We start from the raw sequence: 15875 nt of genomic DNA, 5'->3' as shown, positions 1-15875 counted from the left end.
TTGGTTCCATATCTTAGCTACCGTAAATAATGCGGCAATAAACATAGTTGTGCTGGTAGCTTTATAGTGGTCTTGTTTGTGATCATTTCGGTAAATGCCCAAAAGTGGGATTGCTGGGTCATAGGGGAGCTCTAGGTGGAGTCTTTTGAGGAACCTCCATACTACTTTCCAAAGTGGTTGAACAAGTTTACACATCCACAACAACGTAGTAAATATCCCGTGTGTCTACATCCCCTCCAGCATCTGTTGTTACTAGAGTTCTTGATTATATCCACTCTAACTGGGGTGAGGTGGTATCTCAATGTTGTTTTGATTTGCATTTCTTTTATGGCTAGGGAATTTGAGCATTTCTTCATGTGTCTATTGGTCATCCTTCTTTCCTCTTCAGAGAAGTTAATAGTCTAGGAAATTTGTTTAACAGGATCCTAGCAAATAACTTACCAAACATGCAAAAAGATAGACCTATTCAGATACAAGAATCTGTTATAACTCCAAGTAGACCAGACCATAACAGGACATCCCACCATCACATTATAATCAGCACAAGATAAATTCGGACCCAGGAAAAGGTCCATAAAATTGTCAAAAAGAAAAGAACAATCACCTATAAAGGGAAACCAATGAGAATCACCTCAGATTTCTCGGCAGGGACAATGAAAGCCAGAAGAGCCTGGAATGATGTATGCCATGCCCTAAAGACAAACAACTATCTAGAAAGAATACTGTACAAGCTAAACTCTCCTTCATAACCAAAGGTCAAATAGAAACCTTCCATAGCAAAGAAAATTGAAACAATATATCTCCACCAATCCAGCCCTACAAAAGATACTTAAAGATGACCTACACCTAGAAAACCAACAAGACCACAATAAAGGCTAAGAAAGCACACCAAAATTGAGAATCCAAGAACCATAGGAAGAACCCAGTTGTCTCAGCCCACAAGGTGTTATCCACCTGCCATTTTATCAAAGGCAGGAACTCCCAAATAGCTCAGAGTCCTATCTCAATATTAACGGGATTAACTCTCTAATTAAGCGACATAAACTGTCTAATTGGGTTAAAAAGCAAGATCCTTCTATCTGCTGCCTTCAGGAGTCACACATTGCTAATAAAAACAAACACATTTTGAATGTGAAAGACTGGAACAAAATCTACCAAGCAAATAGCCCCCACAAACAGGCAGGAATTGCTATCCTAATAGCAGATAAAATAGACTTCATATTAAAATTACTTAGAAGAGATAAAAAGTTCACTACATACAAATTAAGGGAACTCTCCTTATGGAGGAAATTACAATTCTAAATCTGTATTTGCCAAGCAACGGAGCAGCCAAATATATCCAAGAAACACTACTTTCCCTCAAATCTCATATAGATCCAAAGACATTAATTGTTTTGGGACTTTAACACACCACTATCCCCACTGGATCGATCAACTTGGCAAAAACTCAACAGAGAAACCGCAGACCTACACAACTGCATAGATCAACTAGATTTAACAGACATCTACAGAGTATTTCACCCAACAATATCAGAATACACGTTCTTCTCAGCAGCCAATGGAACATTTTCCAAAATAGACCACATTTTAGCTCACAAAGCATACTTGTCCAAATTTAGAAACATTGAAGTAATACCTTGCATTCTCTCACACCAAAAGGGAATCAAATTAGAACTCAACACCAAAAGCCACCGAAGAAAGTCCTGTAACACATGGAGGCTGAAAAACACTGTTGAACCACCAGTGGGTCATGGAAGCGATTAGAAATGAAATTCAAGTGTTCATGACATTCATCAAAAAGGAGCACACAAACTGCCAGCTCCTCTGGGATAGAGCAAAGGCAGTACTCAGAGGCAAGTTTATAGGTCTGAGTTTCTACATCAATAAATTGGAGAGATCTGAAACCAACAATTTAATGAGACAGATAAGCCTCCTTGAAAAAGAGCAGCAAGATAAACCTCAATCTAGTAGACGGAAAGAAATACTTAAAATTAAATCAAAATTAAATGAATTAGAATCCAAAAAATCCATAGAAAGAATCAACAATACAAAGAGATAGTTCTCTGAAAAAATTTACAAAATAGACACACCTTTAGCTAATCTTATTAGAAAAAAAGAGAACATACCAAATAAATAAACTTAGAGATGAGAATGGAAACACCGGAGAAACAATCAAGATTCATAACATTATAGGGGAATACTTCTCAAAACTTTATGCTAATAAGTTTGAGAACTTGGCAGACTTCACCTTTTTCTAGCAAATATCGACATGCCGAAACTAAACCAACATGAGTTAAACCATCTTAACAGGCCCATATCCAGCATTGAAATAGAAACAGCAATAAGAGACCTCCCATCATAGAAAAGCCCAGGACCAGATGTTTTATAGCAGAATTATACAAGGCCTTCATAGCAGATCTCACACCAATACTCCTTCAACACTTCAATTAAATTGAAAGAGAAAGTTCACTACCGAATTAATTCTATGAATCCTTAATTACCCTCATCCCCAAAACATGCAGGGAATCATCAAAGAAAGATAATTATAGACCCATATCATTGATGAACATTGATGCAAAACTTCTCAACAAAATTTGGCCAATCAACCACAATAATTCATCTAATAAAATCATACCCCACTATCAAACAAGATTCATTTCAGGGATGCAAAGCTGGTTCAATATACGAAAAACAATATAATTCATCACATCAACAAGAGCAAGGATAAGAATCACATGGTTATCTCAATAGATTCAGAAAAAGCATTTGACAAGATCCAACACCCCATTATGAGGAAGGTTCTGAAAAAATTAGGAATCCATGAAACATTCCTCAATACAATAAAGGCTTTATATGACAAACCTACAGCCAGCTTTGTACTCAATGCTGAAAAACTAAAGCCATTTCCTCTAAAATCAGGAATGATACAAGGATGTCCACTCTCTCCACTTCTCTTCAATTTAGTATTAGAATGCCTAGCTACAGCAATAAGACAAGAGGGAAACATAAAGGGGATGCAAATAGGGAAAGAAGAAGTAAAACTTTTCCTCTTTGCAGATGACATGATCTGTATTTAAAGAATCCCACAGACTTCACTCCCAAAGTACTGAAAGTGATTCAAAACTTTGGCAAAGTAGCAGGGTATAAAATAAACACTCAAAATCAATGGCTTTTATATATGCCACTAATAAGAAAAGTGTAGCTGAAATTAAGAAAGCAACTCCATTTGTATAGCCCCACCAAAAATAAAATACCGAGGAATTAACTTAACCAAAGAAGTGAAAGACCTCTATGATGAAAACTTTAAAAACCTGAAAAAGGAAATCAACACAGAACTTTAAAAATGGCCAAAAATCCCATGCTCCTGGATTGGAAAGATCAACATTGTGAAAATGGAAATACTTCCCAAGGCTATCTACAAATTCAATGCAATACCTATCAATATTCCAACCTCATTCTTCAAGGAAATGGAAAAGGCAATCCCAAAATTTATATGAACAATAAAAACCATGAATAACAAAAACAATACTTAACAGAAAGAAAATGCTGGAGAAATATCAATACCAAATTTCAAACTCTACTACAAAGCCATAGTAATCAAAATATCTTGGTACCGCACAAGAACAGACCTCAGGACCAATGGAATAGAATGGAAAACCCAGAAATGAACTTAAAGACCTATAACCATGTAATCTTCGATAAGGGAGCTAAAAAAAAAAAAAAAAGAATGGAAGAAAGTCAGCCTCTTCAGTAAATGGTGCTGGCAAAATTGGTTAACTACTGTAGAAAAATAACGCTAGATCCTTTTGTATCACCCTGAACCAGAATCAACTCCTAATGGATCAAAGACCTCGGATTCAAAGCAGACACTCTGAAAACATTACTGGATGGAATAGGAGAAACCCTAGGTTTCCATGGCACAGGCAAAAATTTTCTTGATATCTTTTTAAACCAATTGTATTCACAAGTTGGAGAGTCTTTAATTCTTGCTTAGGTCTTGGTGTCTATAATTTTTAACCTTTCGTTTCTAACATTAATGATAGGTCAGACTGCATTTTTTGCGTATATGAAAGGTAAAATATTTATCTGGGTTCAAATGTGATTTTTATATCAGTCTTCCTTTAATAGCATTTTAAAGTTGTAAATTTCTCTCAAAATGTTGGGTATCAAAAGCAATCAAAATACGTCTAATGGTAATCAACTTAGGTGAGCTACAATGTGGAAATGATTGGTCCATAAGCCCTGCAGTCTGTTTCCAGCAGGAATTGGGCAGGTCATTCTTTCAGTAAGACTGAGTTAACCAGAGATGGCGTCCCCAGGCAGTGCAGTGTTGAGTCATGGGTAAAATATGATTTTTACTATTTTGAGCTAGAAATCAAGAACGTTATAGTTTAGCAGTTCCTTTCACAAGGGAGGTGTAAATTGATTATGACCATGGAGTTTTCATATTACAGTTACCTATTTTCTAACAAAGTGAAATATTATTAGAGTCTACACAATAATTCTGGGTAATTTTCCTAGAATTAGTAGACTAAGTGCTGGTATTTTAGTCATAAAATAGAATGAAGTTATTTGATACAGTGGGAGATGGACCTTAGGCTAACACTTACCATGTGTGCAATGTTGTACTAGTAATTCCAACTCTAAAGACTTCAATATCATTATCTGAGAGTTCAAAATGGAAATAGTTACACTTTATGGAATTATTGTGAGGATTAAATTAGATATCATAGGTTAAGTACTTGGAAAAAAATCAATTAGCTTTTGGCACATTCTACCTGTTATTTTATCATGTAATAAATTCTAATATTTTACTGAGATTTTATATTGTGTATCTTTATGATGTGCAATGTGATGTATTGATATTCATTTTATTGGTCACTTTTCTGTCACTATGAGGAAAATAACTGCAAAGAAAATTTCTGAGGAGGAAACTATTATATTGAGTCAAGGTTTAAGAGAACACAATTTAAGAACAGATGTCTCCATTGTTTTTAATTTTATTTTTTATTATCTTAAACAGTTGTACAAGGGAATTTCCATTCAACAAATCAGTTTTTAGTACAATGGATCTTTATATAACTTCCCCTTATCCTTCCAAATTTCACCCCCACTTTAATGTTTTTCTAGTTTCATTCTATCGGCATTGAATAGTATGCCTTCATTCTCTTCCTCCATCACACTCTTTATTCCTTCCTTTTGACTTCCCTTCACATCTTCCAAGTGATAGTTTCCTAGTATTGATTTTGTGGGATTAAAAGTTCAATTTTATAAGAAATTACACCTTTTAAATACCCCTCTGCAAATAGCATGCTTTGGTTAATATTGTTGTGTAAACTTGTATAAAGTTCTAGCTTCCAAATATGAGACAGAACATGGCTCCCTTGTGTGTCTGGCTCTGACTTAGTTTACTTAACATATTTTTAGATATATCCATTTATTTGCAAATAATTTAACAGTCTTCATAATGGATGGGTACAATCCAGTTATGTATATGTGCCATACTTTCTCCAAGCATCCCTCCACCAAAGGGCATCTGGGCTGTGTCTATAACTTGGCTATGGTGAATAGTGTAGCAGTGAACATGCTTCTGAAAGTGATTTCATTGTAACCTTTTGGAAGAATTCATCACTATCTTTCCGGGAGCAATCCTCTAGACAGTTTTCCAGAATAAGCACATGCCTTCCTTCATCTCCATCACAACGTTTTTCAAGTCCTCAAAAACACACTACTCCTTACAGGTCTCAATAAGCTAAAACACACTGTGCCCATATTTTTTCAATATATTTTTTCATAATTGTACATATAATTTAGTGAGAACCTTCTATGCAATCCTAATGTGAGAATGCGGGACGTGACAAGAGAGTAAAAGTAAGAAATATGCAATTTAAGTTATCATCATATTGAAATCTTTTTCAGCTCTAACTCATAGCCTCACATACTATTATTTTAATCTTTATTTGATTACTTCATCTATCACCTAAATTATAACAGGTGATTTAAATACAAAGGCAAAAATGTGTGCTTTGATTTTGACACTAATGTGTGAGGATGCACAATATGTGAAAATAGATGGATTGGAATTAATAGCTATTATCTATTTTGTTAATGTAGAGATGGTTTTCCCAAACTGATTCTCACAATTCACATTCCATTCAACAACAAGAAACGTGTGACAATTCCCTTTGTTTTGATCCTTATTAACTTTTTTTTCCTTTTTGTTTTATAATGAAGGATGATTTTATAAATTTCTGTAGATACAAAAATGTGATAAAATATTTCTACATGTATGCATTGATATATACATACACACATATATTACACAGGTTATAATGATCATTTATAACTGCTGTAATGGTACAATTTACTAAGTTATTAAAAACATCGACGGCTCTTGCCTGGATTCCGGAGGTTGAGATCTGACGACCATGGTTTAAAGCCATCCTGGGCAGGAAAGTCCGTGAGTCTCTTATGTCCAAACAACCAACCGAAAATCAGAATTGGAACTGTGGCTCAAAGTAGTAGAGTGGTAGCCTTGAGAGAAAAAGTTCAGGGACATCATCCAGTTTCTTAGTTCAAGAAATAAAATCTACCCCAAAAAAATCTATTTAATTTACACCTGTTAAGTAGAGTATTTCCATTACCCAACTGAACATCCATGTTCATTTGCAGTGTAACTTTGTTTTGTCTGAAGTACCTCAAAACATTATCACTTAAGCAGAAAGCATTGCAACGTGGGTTCATTCTATCTGTCTCATGGACTTTTCTCCACTCACATATTAAAATGTTACAATTTATTTAAAATCATAACTTTTTAATACCCATAATAGATTTTGAATTGAGTGTCTTGTGCCCCTAAATGGTCCTCTTAACACTTTGTCATGTCCTCAGCCCTAAATTATCCTGATTATTTTTCATATAGAATTTGGCTTCCTATGAAGCCATACATTCCTGTGTATGATCTTGGGCTCAGCCCATTTTATGTTATTCTTCCTGAAATTTATAATAACAGGTGAATGGCATTGTGTACAGATATTTCTGTCCAGTCTGGGCTTTAACCACTATCCTCACAACAGTTCACACTCCCATGTACTCAGGATTTTCATAAGCTTGTCATAGCTTTTTTTTTTAATCATTGCATTTCCTGCAGGTTCGTGAGTACTGAATTAATTTGTGTTTTCTTGGGTTGTTTTGTTTAATTTGAATGTATGTGTTGAGTTTTTCCTCACTTTTCCTTTTGTTTCTTTCACTCAAGTTCTTATCTAAAATTCTGAGAAACCAATTCTTCTTTCTCAAGATAGTCAAGGTGAACATTATTTATTCCAAAGCAACTTTAGTAATATTTAAACACCTTCATATCTATGAATGGTATACAAATGCTAAATGCTGAGAATGGCCTTATTATTTTCACAGCAGTCCTTAGCATACACAAACAGATCATGAAATAGATGAAGATAATATAACTACAGATACTGGCCAGGAGGAGAAAAACCTAGTATTAATTGTTTGACAGAGGCTTCCCTTCTGGAGAAAGAAATATGCTGCTTGATGCAGGATTACACAAAATCATATTGCTAGGAGGATCCTAAATGATAATCTAATACTACAGAGATGTGAGAGATGAATTGACCTCCTGAATAATATACTTTTGGGTCAACTAAAAGCAGGCTTCCAAAAAGAGAGTAGATTTTAGAGAAATGTGATGAATTTTATGGAAATAGGTCCTTAGCTGATTTTGTTAATTTGTGAAGTAATACAGGGAAATAAAGTACAGCAAGGTAAAAAAATAAAGAACTTCCTTAAGATAGTGTTCTAGCACAAAACTGGTGCTATCTTCATCTCAAATGGGCAGAGTAAGCCCGAAAAACACTAGAAAAATGGCAAATCCGGGTATCTCAATTCCCAATCTTGATAATCAGGGGTCAGATCAGATAATGAATAATCCAGAGGAGAGTTCCCAAATAGCTCTACAAACACTGCTGGCAAACATGATAAATGAGAAGTTTGACAACTTACAAAGGCCTCTGTATGAGCGTGATAGGGAGAGAGAGGAAGCATCCCAAAAGTCTATACAGGAATATCATAAGCGTGAGGAAGCTACTCAAAAACTGATACAGGATTTGCATGAACAACTTGAAAATACTCAAAGAGAAAGGGAGGAATGGCGTGAGCAGGCTGAGAACACTCAAAGAGAACTGCAGGAATCCCACGAAAGGGAGGAAAGAGAGCTGCAAAAATCCCACAAACGGGAGCAAGCTAATCAAAGAGTAATACAGCAATTGAAAGACCAGGTAGAGAACACACAAAGAACACTAAAGGTATTCATGGAATCCATTAACAAAGAGCTGAAGGAAGTCAGGGAGACCACAAAGGGAATGCTGAATGGAACACAACAGAAGGAATGGGAGTCCAAAGAAACCATAACCAATCAACTAAATGATTTGAGAACAAATACTGAACACAAAAATCATTCTTTGAAGCCATCATAACCCTCATCCCAAAACCAGGCAGGGACACATCAAAGAAAGAGAACTATAGACCCATTTCTTTGATGAACATTGATGCATAACTTCTCAACAAAGTTTGGGCCAATCGACTTCAACAATTCATCCAAAAAATCATACACCACGATCAAAAAGGATTCATTTCAGGGATGCGACCTGGTTCAATATACGCAAATCAATTAATATTATTCATCACATCAACAGGAGCAAGAACAAGAACCAAATGATTATCTCAATAGATGCAGAAAAAGCATTTGACAAGATCCAACACACCATTATGATGAAGGTTTTGGAAAAATTAGGAATCCATGGAACATTCCTCAGTACAAAAAGGCTGTATATGACAAACCTACAGCCAGCATTATACTCAATGGTGAAAAACTAAAGCCATTTCCTCTTAACTCAGGAACAAGACAAGGATGGCCACTCTCTCCACTTCTCTTTAATCTAGTATTAGAATGCCTAGCTACAGCAATAAGACAAGATGCAGACATAAAGTGGATTCAAATAGGGAAAGTAGAAGTAAAACTCTCCCTTTTTGCAGATGACATGATCTTGTATTTAAAGAATCCCCTAGACTCCACTCCCAAATTACTCAAGCTGATTAAAAACTTTGGCAAAGTAGCAGGGTATAAAATTAACCCCCAAAAATCAATGGCTTTTCTGTATGCCAACAATGAGAAAAGTGTGGCTGAAATTAGGAAAGCAACTCCATTTGTAATAGCCCCACAAAAAATAAAATACCTAGGAATTCACCAAAGAAGTGAAGGACCTCTATGATGAAAACTTTAAAATCTTGAAGAAGGAAATCAACACAGAACTTAAAAAATGGCAAAACCTCCCATGCTCCTGGATGGGAAAGATTAACATCGTGAAAATGGCAATACTTCCCAAGGCTATCTTTAAATTCAACACAATACCTATCAAAATTCCACTCTCATTCTTCAAGGAAATAGAAGAGGCAATCCAAAAATTCATATGGAACAATAAAAGACCCCGAATAGCAAAAACGCTCCTCAACGGAAAGAACACTGTTGGAGGAATATCAACACCAAATCTCAAACTCTACTATAAAGTCATAGTAATCAAAACAGCTTGGTATTGGCATAAGAACAGACCTCAGGACCAATGGAATAGAATTGAAAATCGAGAAATGAACCTACAGACCTATAGCCATCTAATCTTCGATAAGGGAGCTAAAACAACAGTATGGAAGAAAGACAGCCTCTTCAGTAAATGGTGCTGGCAAAATTGGTTAACTACATGCAGAAAACTAAAGCTAGATCCTTATATATCACCCTGCACCAGAATCAACTCCAAATGGATCAAAGACCTTGAACTCAAAGCAGACACTCTGAAAACATTACAGGATGGAATAGGAGAAACCCTAGGTCTCCTTGGCTCAGGCTGAAATTTTCTGAATAGAGACCCGGAAACAAAGCAAATCAAAGAGAGGTTGGACAAATGGGATTGCATAAAGTTGCAGAGCTTCTGCAGGGCAAATGACATAGCTAGCAAGATCAATAGAAAGCCCACGGATTGGGAGAAGATCTTTACTAGCCATACAACGGACAAGGGTCTCATATCTAAAATATACTTGGAACTCAAAAAATTAACCCCCCAACAACAAATCCTCAAAGAAACAACTGCCCAATAAATAAGTGGGGGAAAGACTTAAAGAGAAACTTCTCTGAAGAAGCAAGAAGGATGGCCAATAGACACATGGAGAAATGTTCAACATCCCTAGCCATAAAAGAAATGCAAATCAAAACAATATTGAGATACCACCTCACTCCAGTTAGAATGGCAAAAATCAAGAACTCTAACAACAACAGATGCTGGATTGGATGTGGACAGAAAGGAACCTTACTTCATTGTTGGTGGGAATGTAAACATATTCAACCACTTTGGAAAGCAGTATGGAGGTTCCTCAAAAGACTTCACATAGAACTCCCCTATGACCCAGCAATCCCACTTTGGGGCATTTACCCAAATGTTTACAAACAAGACCACACTAAAGCTACCAGCACAACTATGTTTATTGCAGCATTATTTACCATAGCTAAGATATGGAACCAACCCAGATGCCCCTCAGTAGATGAATGGATCAAGAAAATGTGGTATATATACACAATGGAATTCTATGCCTCCATCAGAAAGAATGACATTTCCCCATTTGTTAGGAAATGGAAAGGCCTGGAAAAAATTATATTAAGTGAAGTAAGCCAGGCCCAAAGAAACATAGGTCCCATGGTTTCCCTTATTTGCAATATCTAGTATATGTATGAGTCAAGCTGAAAAGGTCAGATAATGTGATGTTAGGAAAATGAAACCTTAAATATGTATTTTAATGTTTTTTTCTTTCATGCATGTGTTTCTAACGCATTTATAAGATTATTTCTTTGTTGCTTTGTATGTCCCTCCCCCACAGTGTAACCCCCGCTTTCACTATATTTGATGTCAGTATAACTTGTGCAGGAGATGGGGAAAAACAAGTCATTTAAGGATTCAGGTGGGAGAGTTCCGGGAAGATGGCGGAGGAGAAGCTGGAATCTGAACAAGCTCTCGCATAGAAAGCAATTTTAGAGTTCCAGTGAACAGTCCTAAGCCAGAGAATCACACCAAGTGTGCCATCTCAGGACAGAGAGTTAGACAAGAGAGGGGAAGCCAAGACAAGGAGACACATCTGAGCCCCTGCCAGCAGCCGCCGGGACGGCGGCAGGGTTGCAGCGGCGACCGCAGCCGCGGCCATACCTGAGCGCTCACACAGAGAGTCCAAGACGAAGGAGCCAGATGCAGCCGGCGAGGGGATTCTACTCAACACCAGCAAGAACCGACAAGGAGCGGACATCTTCATCCTGCAGTTTGCACACCAGAGACGACCCAGGATCCAAGACTCGGCGTGAGTAGAAGCCCAACTTCCTCACTCCTTCTCAGGGAGCAGAGGAGGGAAGGCCACCCCTCCCCGCTCCAGCACCGGTGATCTCCATCTTGGATACCGACAAAGCTCAGAGGAGCTGCTAGCTCCAACTCAGGCCTTGGAATAAAACGAGTCATTTAACAGGTCACAAGAACTTAAAGGTGAAGTGACCTGCCAGACTCAGCCCCATCCAGGGAAAAGTCACCCAGCTCAGGCACCAGCCATTGGAGTGGCTTTCCTCACTGGGTAACCAGAGCCAGAGGCTGCCCCTCCCTCTAGCAGCCTCCACAATCAATTGAAAAACAGAAACCCTGAGAATGGCTCCAGGGTGGGCTCGGTGAATTTTTCACAAAATAGCCCCAGGGAAAAGCTACTGTTTGTTGAAAGGCCTCAACTCTACCAGAACCTAGCCTCATCACCCCTCTTTTGTGATTCTCAAAGCAGATCACCCTCCCATTAAACTAACCTGGGAGGGGGATCTCAAAATCTTGGGTAAAGCAGAGCATTTTTCTGCCTGTTCGAACAAACTGACTTAAGAAACCAATCAAGCCACAGGACCTCAAACTGACCAGAGACTCCAACCACACTCTGGTTACAGACAAAAGGGAGATACAGGATTCTTCCCACCTCTCCCAAAAAAATAAAAAAAAAAAGTCAAAGAACTTTTTTTTCTTCTTTTCTTTTTTCATTTTTTTTTTTGTTTGGTACCTTATATATATAAAAATTTTTTTTCCTTTTCTAAAACTTTTATTAATCTTTAATTTTGGCCTTTTTTGAAAAAATAATTGTTTTCCAGTAACTTTTTTTTCCCTCTTATAATTTTTATTTTAGGAATACGTGAATGTACGTTTTCCTTTCTTTTCTTGTCTTCTCTCTCTTTTTCTTTCTTTCTTAATTATCTTTTTGTTTTTTGTCTAGCTCTACTGAACTTCTGACCTTTTTTTTTCTCCCTTTCTTATCCTTTTCACCTTTTCCTTTCTTTTGTTCTTCTGTATGTGACTTAACCCTTGTCCTGCACATCCTGATAAACCCATAGTTAATTAGTAGACCCTATCCCCCATTGTGTACACACTTAATCCACAAATTTATTACTCAATCCAAAACCTCTGAGACTTAAATTCCTTAATAGCAGTACTACCTCTTTATACCTATATAATATTTTAAGCATTTTTTTAAGTTTTTTACATCTCCTCTATCTCCCTCCTGTTTTCTCATTATATTCACATTCCTCTCTAAATACATGGTCTTTCAATCTCCATAACTATATTAATTTTTACGTTTCTAATTTTTTTTTCTGGTCTCTTCTCATTTCCCTTTCCCTTTCTTCTTTTTCTCTCCTTCTCTACTTGCATCCTACCCAACCTATTTCCTGCATTGAGATTAGGACATAGTTAACTCTCCCTGTGCCTCCCTACACCAGTCTACTCCTAATTTTTACCCACATCTCTCCCTAACCCTAAAAATTTCTGGTTTTCCAAATTCTTCTCTGCGGTTCGAAGCCCATTAACATATAGTTGTTTGATGTTGAATAGATATATCTGTTGAACTAGATTGTATCTGTAGACTATTGACTGTATAAATGCAAACGTTGGTTGATGGTTGCCTTAAGATAGTGTTCTAGCACAAAACTGGTGCTATTTACATCTCAAATGGGCAGAGTAAGCCGAAAAAACACAAGAAAAATGGCAAATCCGGGTATCTCAATTCCCAATCTTGATAATCAAGGGTCAGATCAGATAATGAACAATCCAGAGGAGAGTTCCCAAATAGCTCTACAAACACTGGTGGCAAACATGATAAATGAGAAGTTTGACAACTTACAAAGGATTGTGTATGAGCGTGATAGGGAGAGAGAGGAGGCATCCCAAAAGTTTATACAGGAATATCATAAGCGTGAGGAAGCTACTCAAAAAATGATACAGGATTTGTGTGAACAACTTGAGAATACTCAAAGAGAAAGGGAGGAATGGCGTGAGCAGGCTGAGAACACTCAAAGAGAACTGCAGGAATCCCACGAACGGGAGGAAAGAGAAATGCAAGAATCCCACAAACGGGAGGAAGCTAATCAAAGAGTAATTCAGGAATTGAGAGACCAGGTAGAGTACACACAAAGATCACTAAAGGCATTCATGGAATCCATTAACAAAGAGCTGAAGGAAGTCAGGGAGACCACAAAGGGAATGCTGAATGGAACCCAACAGAAGGAATGGGAGTCCAAAGAAACCATAACCAATCAACTAAGTGATTTGAGAACAAACACTGATCACCAAATTAAGGAAGTAAAGAAATTCATACAAGACCTAAAACAGAGCTTCAACAAAGAACTTGAAGCCATCAAAGCTGACCAATTAGAAGGAAAAGAGATAAAAAACAAAGTAGAGAGTCTTGACAGCAGGTTAGACCATGCAGAAGATCGAATCTCAGGGATTGAAGACAGCCTAGATATTATAGAGAAAGAACATACAACCATCCAAGACAAGTCCAAGAAGTATGATAGATCAATCCAACACCTGGAAGACACCATCAGAAGGCCTAATCTAAGGATAATGGGTGTAGAGGAGCACCTAGAAACAGAAGTTAATGGTCTAGGAAATTTGTTTAACAGGATCCTAGCAGAGAACTGCCCAAACATACAAAAAGATAGGCCTATTCAGATACAAGAAGCTTTTAGAACTCCAAATAGACCAGACCAGAATAGGACATCCCACCATCACATTATAATCCACACAGGATCAACTCAGACCAAGGAAAAGATCCTTAAAGCTGTCAAGGAGAAAAGGTTAATCACCTATAAAGGGAAACCAATTAGAATCACCTCAGATTTCTCAGCAGAGACAATCAAAGCAAGAAGAGCCTGGAATGATGTATGCCATGCCCTAAAAACAAACAACTATCAACCAAGAATACTGTACCCAGCTAAACTCTCCTTCATAACTGAAGGCCAAATAAAAAACTTCCATAGCAAAGAAAAATTGAAACAATACATCTCCACCAAACAGCCCTACAAAAGATTCTTAAAGATGTCCTACACATAGAAAACCAACAAGACTGCAACAAAGGCCAAGAAACTGCACCCAAACTGAGAATCCAAGAACCATAGGAAGAACCGAGTTTTCGCAGCCCCCAAGAAGATGGATAACATGGCAGGAACTCCCAAATACCTCTCAATCCTATCTCTTAACGTTAACGGACTGAACTCTCCAATTAAGCGACATAGACTGTCTAGTTGGATTAAAAAACAAGACCCTTCTATCTGCTGCCTGCAGGAGTCACATCTTGCCAGTAAAAACAAACACATTTTCAATGTTAAAGGCTGGAACAAAATCTACCAAGCAAACGGCCCCCATAAACAGGTGGGAGTTGCAATCTTAATATCAGATAAAATAGACTTCAAATTAAAATTCGTGAGAAGAGATAAAGAAGGTGGCTACATACTAATTAAAGGATCTCTCCTTCAGGAGGATATTACAATTCTAAATATCTATTCGCCAAACAATGGAGCACCCAAATTTATCAAAGAAACACTACTTTCCCTCAAATCCCATATAGATCCAAAGACATTAATTGTTGGGGATTTTAACACACCACTCTCCCCACTAGATAGATCAACTCGGCAAAAACTCAACAGAGAAACCGCAGATCTAAACAGCTGCATAGATCAACTAGACTTAACAGACATCTACCGAACATTTCACCCAGCAGCATCAGAATACACGTTTTTCTCAGCAGCACATGGAACGTTTTCTAAAATAGACCACATTTTAGGCCACAAAGCAAACTTGTCTAAATTCAGAAACATTGAAGTTATACCTTGCATTCTCTCTGACCACAAGGGAATAAAATTAGAACTCAACACCAAAAGCCACCAAAGAAAGTCCGGTATCACATGGAGGCTGAAAAACACACTGCTGAATCAAGAGTGGGTCATGGAAGAGATTAGAAAGGAAATTCAAATGTTCATGCTATTCAACAAAAATGAACACACAAATTACCAGCTCCTCTGGGACACAGCAAAGGCAGTACTCAGAGGCAAGTTTATAGCTCTGAGCTCCTACATCAACAAATTGGAGAGATCTGAAACTAGCAATTTAATGACACATCCAAACCTCCTTGAAAAAGAGCAGCAAGATAAACCCCAATCCATTAGACGGAAAGAAATAATCAAAATTAAGTCAGAATTAAATGAATTAGAATCGAAAAAAACTATATAAAGAATCAACAAAACAAAGAGTTGGTTCTTCGAAAAACTTAACAAAATTGACAGACCCTTAGCAAATCTTATAAGAAAAAGAAGAGATCACACCCAAATTAATAAACTCAAAGATGAGAATGGAAACATCACCACGGAAACAACCAAGATTCAGAACATTATAAGGGAATACTTCTCAAAACTTTATGCTAATAAGTTTGAGAACTTGACAGAAATGGACCTTTTCCTTGCAAATATTGAC

This window comes from Dipodomys spectabilis, unplaced genomic scaffold, assembly GCF_019054845.1.
Source record: "Dipodomys spectabilis isolate Male_0828 unplaced genomic scaffold, ASM1905484v1 ptg000466l, whole genome shotgun sequence".
NCBI classification, from domain to species: domain Eukaryota; kingdom Metazoa; phylum Chordata; class Mammalia; order Rodentia; family Heteromyidae; genus Dipodomys; species Dipodomys spectabilis.
The sequence above is the reverse complement of the archived record's forward strand: the minus strand, read 5'-3'. Positions refer to the sequence as shown.